This window comes from Balaenoptera acutorostrata, chromosome 7 (assembly GCF_949987535.1).
Source record: "Balaenoptera acutorostrata chromosome 7, mBalAcu1.1, whole genome shotgun sequence".
Taxonomy (NCBI): Eukaryota; Metazoa; Chordata; class Mammalia; order Artiodactyla; family Balaenopteridae; genus Balaenoptera; species Balaenoptera acutorostrata.
Window position 1 is genome coordinate 8,888,543 of NC_080070.1, and position 14,164 is coordinate 8,902,706.

Below are 14,164 nucleotides of genomic sequence, written 5' to 3' on the forward strand. Positions count from 1 at the left end.
ATGGGAAGAAAGGAAGTTTTCCTTCCCTACAGCAGTTATTTGTGCTAACTGACCACTAATAGGTATGGGAAATGATACCAGGATCATCTGATCATTTACAAATAAGGTATCTTTATAATGAATTAGGTTATATTTAAACAGATAAACACCAACAAAATAAATCAACTCCCTAACAATCATATTCCACTCTTGCCTAGTACAAAGGTCTTCAGAAACAGAAAATCTATTTAGTTCTCCATTGGACAGAAAATAACATAAAGTTTCTGTTTAGTTTGTGTTCATTTTTCAAATAATAATTTAAAAAATTAAGGAGTAAAGAGAGGAGAACAGCCTTTGAACAAAAGTATCTTGAAAGAGTTTAAGGAACACTAAGAGAGACAGAAATCTAAGTGAGTCAAAGTGACTTTCTTTCACCTTATAAAGGCCTATGCAAAGGGAAACTATTTTGTTCTAGACTACTCCAGATGGCTTAATCTAGAATCCATAGGTAGAAGTTATTGAAGGTACACTTCTGCCTCACAAAAGAAAGAGAAGCCTAGCATGAAAAGGTATCCAGAAATGGAATGAGAGAACATCAGTGAAGCACGAATGATGGCTTCCAAGCTTCTGATCAGAGGTCTGCAAACCACAGCTTATAGGCTAAATACTGCTTGCTGCCATCTGTTTCTGTGCAGCCTGAGAGCTAAAAATAAATCTCACATTTTAAATGGTTGAAAAATAAATAAAAATAATAGCAATATTAAATTACATGTGAAAATTATATAAAATTCAAATGTAGTGTCCACATAAAATTTACTGGAATACAGTTAAACTCATTTGTTTACACATTGTCTGTTCTACAGAGTCAAACAGGTGCTACAGAAACTGTATGGCCCACAAAGCCTATACTATTTACTGTGTCATTCTTCATAGGAAAAGCATAAACTAGTGACTGGTTTACATTATTAAACAGAAACACCATTTTAAAGAAAAAATTAAGGCTTCTTGGGGCTTGAAGATAGTCACGTATATGTAGTATTAACTAACATTGTACTAGTAAATATCATTACAAATGATCATCCCTCAGGTATTTTTTTTCAGGATTTTCAAATTTTAACTTAGTGACATTTATTGAGCACATTTTATTTCAATGGAGGAAAACAGGAAAACAGCTCTAAAGTAATTAATACTAAATAATTTTCAAATTATGAAATGTATAATACATACAAATACATTTTTTTTGTACTGAAATTACTATGTAAACATACAGTATTATTCTAAAAGTAAAGTCAGTTAGCTGTCAGACAAGAAGTAGCGTTTACTGAAACAGTTCCTTCTCCAGTAGTTTGCCTTTGGGTTCTCCCACAAAACTGATTCATGGAAGACTGTACTGTCACTATAACATTTTCTGTTAAATTGTAAAACTGGGGTTAGTGTTAATTAGCCATAGAAGTGTATGGTTTTGATTTTGGTTGTTATTTTTGCCTTTACAATGTGATGAACCCTGCTTTGAAATGCAGTTTTGGGGCATGGGTCCCAAGGACAGTAATGTTACGAATGTTTAATCCTAAATAGTCACATATTCAGAGGAAGTCACTTACAAGCTGTCTTCAGCGACAGGGCTTTCTGTTCTAACCGGTAGACCAGAAAGCCTTTCTAAAAATTCTAATGAAAACCTCTTCATCATAAAGTTAATTTTTAAAGGGAAAATCACCAGCTTAACTGTTCATGACAAAAAGGCCTATTATTCCATCAGATTAAAATAAAAAGGTTACTTTATTTTTTCAAGAAACTTAATCACTACAGAAATTGGACCTCATATAAAAGCAGCCTTGTTGATAGCAGCCACTGCAGTATCTGAGCTTAAGGTGTGATTTCCATTCATTTTAATTCCAATTATTATTTAGAACTGTTAATGTTAATCATCAAGAGGGTTTTTTAATAACGTGTGGATAAAGAAAAATTTTTAAAAGTGACATATTTTCTTTTGAGAAATTAGGTCATCCTTGCCCCACTGAAGAATGAACTTCATTATATTTGGGGCCCATTCCTATCACAGATTGCTGAGACATACCTCTTGACGATTAACATTAACAGTTCAAAACAATATTTCACAGAAAAAGATGTTTTTGAATTACTATCCCCAATAAATAGGTGAGAGAACTGAATCTAATAACGTTTAGGCATCCCATATGTGGTAAATGTCAGAACTAAGAACTGGAACTCAGCTATATCTAGTTCTGGAGGCTGAGTTCTTATAAACAGCAAACAAACAAAAACCAACAACAACTAAACATGGTATATAGACTCTGTGCATCTGTGATCAGAGTTCTCTTGTACCACACACACACACACACACACACACACACACACACACACACTTCCATCTGCCACCACATCTAGAGGGAGTTTCTGGAGTACCCTCGTCTCATACAGCATCAGGGTTGTAAATAAACTGAGACACCGATCCGGTTTCATCTGCCAACTTTCAGCATTTGCGTCATCAGATTTTTGTTGTAATGGAAGACCCACTACTACATGTCTTTTAGTATTTTCTTTTTTTTATTTTTTTATAAATTTTTTTTTTTTTTAAGTTATACAATTTTTATTTATTTATTTATTTATTTATGGCTGTGTTGGGTCTTCGTTTCTGTGCGAGGGCTTTCTCTAGTTGCGGCAAGTGGGGGCCACTCTTCATCGCGGTGCGCGGGCCTTTCATTATTTTGGCCTCTCTTGTTGCGGAGCACAGGCTCCAGGCGCGCAGGCTCAGTAGCTGTGGCTCACGGGCTTAGTTGCTCCGCGGCATGTGGGATCTTCCCAGGCCAGGGCTCGAACCCGTGTCCCCTGCATTGGCAGGCAGATTCTCAACCACTGCGCCACCAGGGAAGCCCTAGTATTTTCTTACATTGATGTTTCTCCCCTTTGTGAAAGGGGTACCTTTCACAATGTTTAAAATCGTAATTTGAATGGAAATTTTATAAGTAGAGAAGCAAATTCTAGCATTATTTCCCTAAGGCATATTAAAGTAAGCCCAGGAGCATTCATTTAAATCATCTCCATACTTTGTGAAACTCAGCAAAGAGAACTCTGTGTTCACTCCTTTCATTTTATAATGAGTGTATCAATCAATGATCTTGAACATGCTATCTTTTGTCAGTTTGTAGAGGTGAGATCCTAATCTAGACCTTTTGCAATCAAACAGTAGTTCTTCCCACTCAGAACACAGCCATTAAATTTTATGGTGCGAAAAAAGAAGATGCCATAGTTTCAGCATAATTTCCCTCCTCTTGTGTCCCTTCCCTTCAGTGCAAGGGAGACCTGAACAACTTTGTATGAAACACGGACTACTGAGTTTTGCCTTTACCATTTCCTGGGCCACCTGCCACTTGGGAAGTAGTACAGAATTGTTTTGCTTCAGAGAAACTATATGGAATAGCCTCTTTGAGGCATTTTTAAAAATTAACAATATTCTTTAGTAATTTTTAATTCATATGAAACAGAACATTAACGAAATTTAAGAGTTTTTAGAATTCAATATGTCAAATTCACTCAGAACCGTGCAGTTGATCATAAGATATACACTTAAAATACCAATACAGTATTAAGAAAAAAAAGTATCATCATCCCAAGTTTCATTAGAAATCTGTGAGTTGTAAACAACAAAGAACACATCACCAAATAGGATTAAGGCATCACTTCTCATTTGCTATTAAAGAGATGGTATCCCTTCACTCAATATTCTAGAGCAATGAATGTCCCAGGGAATAGAGAGACTCACCAGGGACCCATAATCCCAGACACAGTGGGGTCTTGGTGGCTGGAGAGTGACGCAGGACCAAACCAAAAAAGGACGCTAGTTACTGATACTTAAAAAAGAGACCCACATCTCATACGGCTAACATTTCCTAAGAGCCTGGTATGTGCCTGGCACTACCTAACTCTGTATGTGTCAATCTATTGCCTTTTCTCAATAATGAGCATCAAGATGGCAGAAGGGCAGGAAAATAGTGTGGCAGCTAAGAGGACTGACCCAGGAGCCAGGTTGCCTGTGTTTGCTCTGGCCCTTGCCAACCTGGACAATTTACCTAACCTCTCTGTGCCTCAGGCTTCTCCTCTCTAAAATCAAATAGTAGTATCCACTTTGTAGATTGGTTTTAAGGAGTAGATGAATTAGGGTTTGCATAGCATTAGAACAGTGCCTAGCAGCTAGGAAACAGCATATCTGTATCTATACCATTAGGTCAAAAAACAAAGAAGGCTGTTGAGTCCCATTTTACAAAGAAAAAAGCAGAGACTTAAACGCAGTACTTTTTCTTTGGGGGTTATTGCATTGCAATTACAAATATTGGTGTAGTTATAAATAAGCCTTCTAAACAAGACAACAATATAATAACTCAACAACGTGGAGATCATGAATATATACATATGAGACAACTGAAAAAAAGTGTCCTAACATTATGCTAATGGGCACTTGAAACTTAGAAAAACATGTCCAGTGACAGCATTAGACATGGGAAAAAATTTCTGTATTCAAACAATTTAGAGCTGAAGATGATCTGTTCTGCAAAAATGTGTTAGATGACTCACAAAGTTATGACAAAGACACTGATGTTAAAGCTGCATGTGAAGAAATTTGAACAAAATTATTTCCAAAAAGTGAGAGTGAAAAATGAACTTTCTAAATTATTTATGTATGTAATTTTAAAAACAATAGTAATTAAATATTAGAGACATTTTCACCCACAGCCCTAAAAGTTTATACATGCAAGTTAAGCCAAAAGGTACTCTTAATTATCTCGTTGGGAAAACGGGGGATTGCCTTTCATTTGCGGTCATATTTTATTCAAGGTGACGTGTAACATGCTCCACAAGAGACAGAAGTAGATTAGAAGCCAGGGGTGTCTGACTTACAGACTCACCCTCAGAGAGGCAGAACAGTATAAGGGTCTAGAGCACAGACTCTGAAGTCAGACATCTGGATATAAATCTCATTTCTGTTCACCTAATAGCTGGGCCTTCAGCAAGTTAACCTCTTTAGGCCTCAGTTTCCTTCTCTATTAAATGGGAATAATAACACTATCTACTTCATAGAGTTCTGAGAATTAAGTATATACACTGTCACTTAGAACAGTGCCTGGCACACAGTAAGTTCGCTCTCAATAGATATTAGCTATTGTTTCACATTCGGTGAGTAAGACTAGCTCTCTAAATACCAACTTGGGTTGTTGTACATTAATTCTATAAGTATTAACTATTATGAAATGAATAAACATTGGTTTTCTTTATGAATAAATACCCACCTCCCATATGAATTTTATAGTACAAGAAAAGTCTTGAGGAATTTGGGAAAGTAGCTAAATATATATCTCTTGTTAACATCAGGGTCAACAATTTCTAAAGCCAACTTTGAGCTATACAATAAAATAGGTCTTATTCCATCATAGTCACAGATGTACTTTCACCTCCGCAAAATGTGTTTTGTTTTCAACTAGATTATTCAATAGGTGTGGTTCTGAATGTCTGTGGAATATTTCCAAAAATCAAATCCAATTCCAAGCAAGGACTTCACCTGATGACTAATTTTGAGGAGACTGATATAAACTGTAGTACATATTTTCCAAAGTATTTTTGTTTTAAAAATATACACTATTCAACAATTTTGATGTACTTTTACACTTAAAGATTATTTGAATTTATTTTATGATAGATACCTCCAGTTATTCATTAATTCATAATCATAAGAACTTTTCAACTGTACATTACAAAAGAAAACTGACATTTTTACAAAGAGACTTTTTAACCTAAAATCAACATCTTTGAAGCCATATTCCAGCTTCTGGCTTTAATTCTTTCATAAAATAACGAAACTGTTTTACAATATTTTCTCTAGCATCTCCCTAACTTGTAACTTCTAGAAAAACTTGTTTTGTATACAAATGTAAAATGTTAATGAAGCATATTCTATCCAGGCTGACTTTCTAATGGTATTATTTTTAAAGTAAGACTCTTGAGGTGGTTGCTTTGATTGAACAAGAAGAAACAGATGTTTCTCTTATTAGAGACAAAAGAAGACTGGTTTAATGAATGTTGAAAAAAAGAAAGTATTTAAAATATAGTCACAAACCAAGATGTAACATCTGTTTGAAAATGCTTCAATAAAATTACAGTGACTAGAGTTTTCAGTCTTTTGCTCAACATTTAATCTTGAGAGAAAAATCTCAGAGACTATAAAATCCGTCTTTAGGTGGTTACAGTATTCTCTGAGGTGTTAATAATATATCTCGTAAGTTATCAGTTACCTATTTATGCAATAAGAAAAAAGAGAATATACATCTCTATGTAGATATGCCACATACTATTACTTATATTATCTATATAAATCCCATAAGGAAATCAATCCAATTTAATCTTGCTCACTTTTACACATCAATCCAAACCATATAAATATGATCAACTGCAATCAGACAGAACATGTAATACGATACTTGGGTAGGCACAAAATACTTGTATTTTTTAAGTTGAAGAAATTGGCAAATGCTCCTCTGTATTGGTATAGATAGAACGTCACTTTGGAATATGTCTTTGTTCTGAAAGAACCACTTGAATGGAAGCTTTAAATTAGAAATACACATTGGGGAGAGCCTACTGCATGACATTTTTTTGTGTTGCTAGATATGACTCCATCAATAATTTAATATGTAGAATCTTAGAGATGGGATGAATTCTTTCCTTTCAGGCACTCAGAATCTTTTGAGAAAGAAAGAGCCCAGATTAATAGATTTTATTACATTGTCTGCACCTTAGAGTCATTTGGGGAGCTTTAAAAGTTTCACACCGAAATTTCCAAATCATTGCTGGGAAATTAAACTTTTAAATAAACAGATATATACGATGCAATCCTAGTCAGAATCTCAACACTAGTCTTTGTAGAAATAAAAATAGAAGATTCTAAAATTTATAAGGAATTTTTAAAACCTTAAATATTCAAAATCATCAAAAAGAAAAACACAAGTAGAGGACTTATCATCTGATTTGAAGACTTGTTATAAAGCTATAGTATTCCATAAAGAAATCAGAACCGGACCCAAACATATGTGATCCACTGTTTTTTGGAAAAGGCTCTAAGGCAATTCTATGGGGAAAGAAAAGGTGATTTTGTGTTTGTTTCTTTGTTTTTTCCAAAAAATGGTGCTGGAACAACTGGATAAATAAAGGGAAAAATGTATCTCAATTTCTACTTTACTCAACACACAAAAATTAATTCTAGATGGATTTTAGACCCAAAAATAAAAGCCTAACTATAAAGCTTCTGAAAGATAACACAGGACTTTGGGGTTAACAGAGATTTCCTAGAGCAGGGGTCCCCAACCCCCAGGCCAGGGCTGGTACTGGTCCGCAGCCTGTTAGAAACCGGGCTGCACCGCAGAAGGTAAGTGACGGGCAAACAAGCAAAGCTTCATCTGCCACTCCCCATTGCTCGCATTACGGCCTGAACCATTCCTCCCCTGCCCCCCCCCCATCCGTGGAAAAACTGTCTTCCATGAAACCGGTCCCTGGTGCCAAAAATGTTGGTAACGGCTGTCCTAGAGGATATCAAAATCACTTGATAAATTGGGCTTCATCAAAATTAAAAATTTTCCACTCATCATTAGACATAGTTAAGAAAATTCAAGGCAAGACAGACTAGAAGAAAATATTTGCAACATATATATCTGAAAATGGAGCATACTAAAATACACTAAAAGCTCTTATAAGTCAATAACTGGAAGACAAAAATGGGCAAAAGTCATACCACAAATAAAGGTAAATTAATTACCCATAGCCATGTGAAACATTTCTTGACATTGCTAGTCATCAAGGAAATTAAAGCCACAATGACGTACAATTTTACACCACTTCAGAGGCTAAAAATTAAAAGGACTAACTAGGACCTGGATCAATGTGAACTCTCATACATTGCTGGTGGGATGCAAAATTGTACAGTCCCTTTGGAAAATTCTTTGATAGTTTTTAAATAAAGTTAAACATATATTAATCCTATGACCCAACAATTTCCCTGCTAAGTATTTTCCCCCCAAAATCAAAATGCACATTGCAAAAATATGTGTACGGGAATGTTTCAGCAGCTTTACTCATAATGGGACTAAACTGGAAATAATTGTATAACCATACAGTGTGTACTCAAACAAGAAAATGTTGCTAAGTAATAAAGAAGAATGAACTAGTGGTTTGGACAACATTGTTTTGCATGAAAGAATGTAGACACACAAAAATAATATACTGAATGAATCCTTTTATAGGAAATTTTAGAACAGGCAGAACCAGTCTATGGTGATAGAAATCAGGACATGAGTTGCCTATGGGGGGAGGGTGCACACGGGCATGCTGTAAGAGGCACAAGGAAACTTTCTGAGGTAATGAAATGTTCTGTATTTCGATTGGAGTGTTGGTTGCCTAAGTGTATATATTTATCAAAATCCATTGAATTGTGCTCTTAAGATCTGTGCATTTCACAGAGTTGATTCTCATTCGTGGATTCAGTACTTGTGAATTCACCTTATTGCTAAAATTTATTTCTAACCCAAAATCAATACGGTGATGCACTCTGGTCATTCACGGACTCATGCATGAACAGACTGGTGAAAAACTGGAGTCGCTCGACTCACAAGTTCCCAGCTGAGGTCAAATAAGGCATCTCTTTGCCTTCTTGTTTCAGCTCATATCCTGCAATCAAGTGTTATTTTCACTGTATACTTAGCGCCACGTTTTTTTGCATTTTTGTGCTTTTTGTCAATTTTGCCATTTAAAGTGGTCCCCAAATGTAGTGCTGAAATGCTGTTTAGTGTTCCTAAGTGCAAGAAGGCTGTGATGTGCCTTACAAAGAGGAAATGTGTACATTAGATAAACTTCTTTCAGGTATAAGTTATAATGCTGTTGGTTGTGTGTTCAATGTTAATGAATCAATTATATGCATGAAACAAGGTAACTTTAAACAGAAATACATAAATCAAGGTTTGTATTGATGCAAATACAAAAACAAGGTTATGTATTGATGCAAATGTTGTGACCAGAGGTCCTCAGGAACCTAACTCTGTATTTCTTGTAGGAACAATGGTTCCGTATTCACTAATTGAGTGTTTACAATGACTATGCAGGATATAACTATGATGAATAATGAAAACCAAATGTACTTTATAATTTTTACCTCAAAAATATATAAACAGTTTAAATCAGATAAAAGGAATGATAATATTCATTTTTAAATTCATCTAAATTTTATCCAATGCCCACTTTATACTTTGTTTATTGCATTATCAAACAATGAGAAACCCAATATAGAACATACCATTATTTGCTACTAAACAGGGGAAACCCAATGAGACTCTGTATTATTATGTTTAACTTTTTGATATCAATATTTTAGGAAGTTAAAAAACTTAAAATAACTACTCCAAGACTAAATTTTCATGTAAAAACCTCTAAAAATTGTTTCAACCATTACTGATTCCCAGCCGAAAGCCAAAGATCATTATACTTCAAAATCTCATACAAAGATTTATGACCATTTTAATGATGACTGTTTTCTTGAGACAATCTTCCAAAGCAAGTATCTTTAGTAGTAATATGATTATGTGAATATCATCTTCACATTTTACAAAATTTTACAAAAGGAAGACATATTTTGTGAGTTGTGCATGTATCTACTTAGGGCAGATAAAGGCATATTAAGCAATGGTAGCTTAAATGGATTTCAGATCATAAGCAGAGAACTTTTATAATTTTTTTCATCTTTAAGATAAAACTTATTGAAGAAAATTTGGAAAACTAAAAAAGTATAATAAAGGAAAAAAAAGATTCATTACACCAAGAGACATTACACTTAGTATTTGATGTACTTTACTCTAGCTTTTATCATAAATAACTGCAAACCATTCAGACTGCTGTGATGCTATGATTGAAGGTGAAAAAGTATAAAAGGAAGAAGCAAGTGATCATCATCCGCTAAATTCTCTGATTTGTGCTGATGGAGATTTGGCAGCCTTGTCCTTTCAGTTTAACTTTTCAGAATCTAAGGAGAATAACATGGAAATTTACCTCCACTAGCCTAAGTTCTTCTAAAGTTTTATTCGGAACTCATTTATTGATCTCTTACCAGGTAATTGGCATTGTTTTAGGCACCAGGATATAATGGTGAAGAAGAAAAGGTCTTGCCCTCTTGGAGCTTATATTCTTATGTGCAGAGACAGACAATAGACAAATAATGAATAGGTTAACAGGTACAATTTCAGATGGTGATAAATGCTATAACAGAAATAAAACAGATGTTGTGATAGAGAGATTCATGGGATAAGACTGATTGACAAGGGAGAACTCTCTGAGGAGGTGACAGTGAATCTGAAACCTAAAGGATAAGAGGCCAGTCATGAGATAATTTGATGCAAACGCCCTGAAGGGAGACACGCTTGTTGTACTGAAGTACCAGGCCCTAAGATAACTACAGTGGTTTGAGTACAGAGATAAAGGGGGAAGGATTGAGAAATGGGAGGAAAAAGATAGGCAATAGTATAATAAGTTAAGGGCCTTGTAAGCTGTAATTAGAAGATTAAATGTTAAGTGTGATAGAAAACCTATGTTTTATGCAGAAAGTGGCATGATGCTATTTTAAAGATATACGCTAGCTACTGTACAGTGAATGGTCTCAAAAAGTTTGCCTTATTGTACCATCTAATGAGGTTTAAATATCTTTACATACATTTTTATAATTGCTATGAAACATTTCCCTATATTTTATAAACTGGAGTGAGATGGCTCAGGAAAAAGAAATGAAAGATAAATGAGGAAGGCAAAATGTAGCTGAGACGACTTGGGGATCCAGCTAGGGATCTTTGACAAGAGGTGATCCCAAAGGTGGGCACTCCCTTGTTGTGCACAGCCTTACTATAATAGGCTGTTAAAACTGTTGATCCCCCATCTTCCCGGCTAGCATAACCCCACTCGTGAATACTAGAATGATTACAGAGTACCTTATCTCATCCATGTCCCAAAGGCACACTGTTCCTGTCCTCCTACACATCAGGGAGAAAATAGAGCTACATGACACTATCAGTCAATGACTGTTTTTCTATTCTGTCCCATCGGTATTATAGAAGTGACACAAAAAGAATACCTTCGAGAAAGAATACTAGGAACAGCATAAATGAAGATAATAATAGCAATTTAGCCCAGGTTAATTCTTGAATCCATTTTCTCATTTTTCTAAATTTTGATAATAAAACAAATTCAAAGCTTAAAATTAACAATTGTCAGAATTTAAGATTAGCTTTCTTTAAAACAGTACATATAACAAAATTCCCTCTTTTCTTCTAAATATTTTTCAAAGTCTTGGTTTTATCATAACCATAGAGAGCTGTGAACGTAACTGGCTTTGATTAAAACAGAACTTTTTTATACCTGTGTGTGCTGGATAACTCCAGTGAGAAAACTGTTCTTAATTTAGAGAAGTTATCCAGACATTCAGGGGTTCAGAAATTTCTGAGTTCAGAGGATAATCACAGGCAGAGTCCTGGCATGGAACAGATATCTTAAAATATTATATTCAGGTATAACATTTTATGATTTGAATATAAATCATTTTTAAATTGCATCATAAAAGTCATAATAAAACCATAGTTTCTCATTTCAAATAATTCTGCATTACTCCCCTTTAACAGAACTTTGTTTTTATACTTGCCACTGAATAATTTTCACCCTTTACTCAAAGGTAGGGTCTAGCTATTGTACCTAGGTCACAAACGTAGGCAAAGATTCAGTCCCTACCTTTTACAAGTAGTTGTTTTTCTGTCAACTTCTCTACTACTTGTTCTACTATGTGACTCCTAGTGTGAAAGGCAGCTTCTGTGTGTTTCAGCTCAGTGTCATTTCCTCCAACTGGACTACTAATGAGCACTGAACCATGAAGGGCATGTCCCCAGATATTTATAAACTACTCTCTGCTGCAATCTTCAAGTCAACAATCCTTTTTGAGTGTCAACTGCCTTTTGGTAGGTTTTCTCATCCTTTGTGGCAAAATGCAAGAGGAAAAATGCTACAGGTAAGCACACTGAAATCACACTTGTATAAAAAATGTTTCATATATATTTAGGTTACAAATTTATTCCATCCATCCTTTCTTGTGGATTTTAATCTGGACAAGATAAGCATCGGATAAGATTAAAAATTAAAAATAATATTTTAAAAAATAATATATTATTAGAGCATAAATTTTTTAAAACACTGATTTATTTTTTAGTGTGGTTTCATGGATTTGCATTAGGTACACAAGTTGTGTGTGTGTATTTGTATATATGTGTGCACATATGTGTGAAATTCACTACAGGACACATAAGATAGGAGTGCAGTGTGATACACTAAAATAGAGCCGGATTAGAATTTAGATAGCATGGACACTAATATTACATTTACCTCTCTGGCCCAGAAATCTTTATCAGTAAAATGAATGATTCATACCAGTTGATTACAAGATTCCTCTCAGCTCTAGACACTTAAGACTACAATACATTCATGTACTGCAAAGGGGAATAGAAAAACCAATGACAATGTATCAATTAAAAAACGTTATGCGGGGCTTCCCTGGTGGTGCAGTGGTTGAGAACCTGCCTGCCAATGCATGGGACACGGGTTCGAGCCCCGGTCTGGGAAGATCCCACATGCCGCGGAGCAACTAGGCCCATGAGCCACAATTACTGAGCCTGCGCGTCTGGAGTCTGTGTTCCGCAACGAGAGGCCGCGATAGTGCGAGGCTCGCGCACCGCGATGAAGAGCGGCCCCCACTTGCCTCAACTAGAGAAAGCCCTCGCACAGAAACGAAGACCCAACACAGGAAAAATAAATAAATTAATTAATTAAAAAAATTTTTTTAAAAAGTTATGTGGAGCATATTAATAAAGCAAATACTGATATAACTGAAGTTGTATATTTTGGTCTATAAATCTGTACTTGTCCTGCTGGCTGACTCTAAGCATTAAACACAATGGTCATGGACCACTCAAAGTACATGGAAGAGACTTTGCCTGAGATGAAAAGAGAAGAATCCACGCTGAAAAGACAGACAGTCATTTGAATTTTGTACTATAGTGGACAGAAGATGGGGGACACAGATAGCTTCATGGAAACATGAGAGTAAACTGATGGCAGACCAACTTGGAGGGTGGATCCAGCACTGTGGAAGGAATTAGGGTCTTTCACTGTTTCAATTCTGAAAGAGAATTCTTTGCCATTTCTGTGATTTAACGTAAGAGGTAGAGTCCCAGAAAATACTGGCAAATTGAAAATAGAAGTAAGGCTTTTGGCAAGAGCATCTGTCCTTTATTGCAGAAATTCTCTGGAATACTAATAAAGGATTAGGAAGAAGATGTCAAACAGCAGAATCCCACAAAGGCTGTTATCTGAGGGAATCTGTGGAGATTAGATGCCTTACAGTGCTAAAATTCTATATAAACATTTATCATTTTCTTATTAACAGGGCATATCCTATCTAAAGATAACATCAGAAATATCTATACATGGATTTTCTTCCATACCATATTGCACAATCGTGTTTTTTAGTAGTTATTTATTGAACATTGTTCAGCATTGGTTGCTATATGAGCAACCCTCTAGTTAAAATCAATTACTGACTTCAGAAGCAATCTGGAGTGTTGGTAATGGTCTGTCTCTTGATCTGAGTGAAGGTTACATAGATGTGTCCAATTTTTCAAAAACTTCATTAAGCTGTACATTCATGATATGTGCATTTTCTATACGAATAGTATATTTCAATAAAAATAAAGCAAGGTAAGAGTCTATGTGATGTATAACCTAATTGAAATAAGTAAAACTGTAGACAATATTAAGGCCACTATTATCTTTAAAGAGTCAGGAGATAAATGCATACAGAAGCCATCAAAAAATTATGAAGTATGCACACAGTTGTCGAATATTAAAACAATAGTAATTTAGCAAATCTGATAGCTATTAATGCCGTTAATTTAACATGAATTGTGATGTACAAGAAAAATAAAGATTATTGGGGGACTACAACCAGGTGAAGACTTCATAAAAATTCTGAGGTGACTTCAGGGCACTTTCAAGGGCTTTTAACTGTGATGTCATTTTTCACATTATGTCTAATTTCATTTCTAAACTT

At 35.0% G+C, this 14,164-nt stretch overlaps 1 protein-coding gene across 1 annotated transcript in view; it reads right to left on the minus strand.

Moving 5' to 3' along the window:
- CNTNAP2 (contactin associated protein 2) overlaps positions 1–14,164 on the minus strand; it is a 1,523,154-nt gene that overhangs the window by 995,358 nt on the left and 513,632 nt on the right. The window lies entirely within an intron of this gene.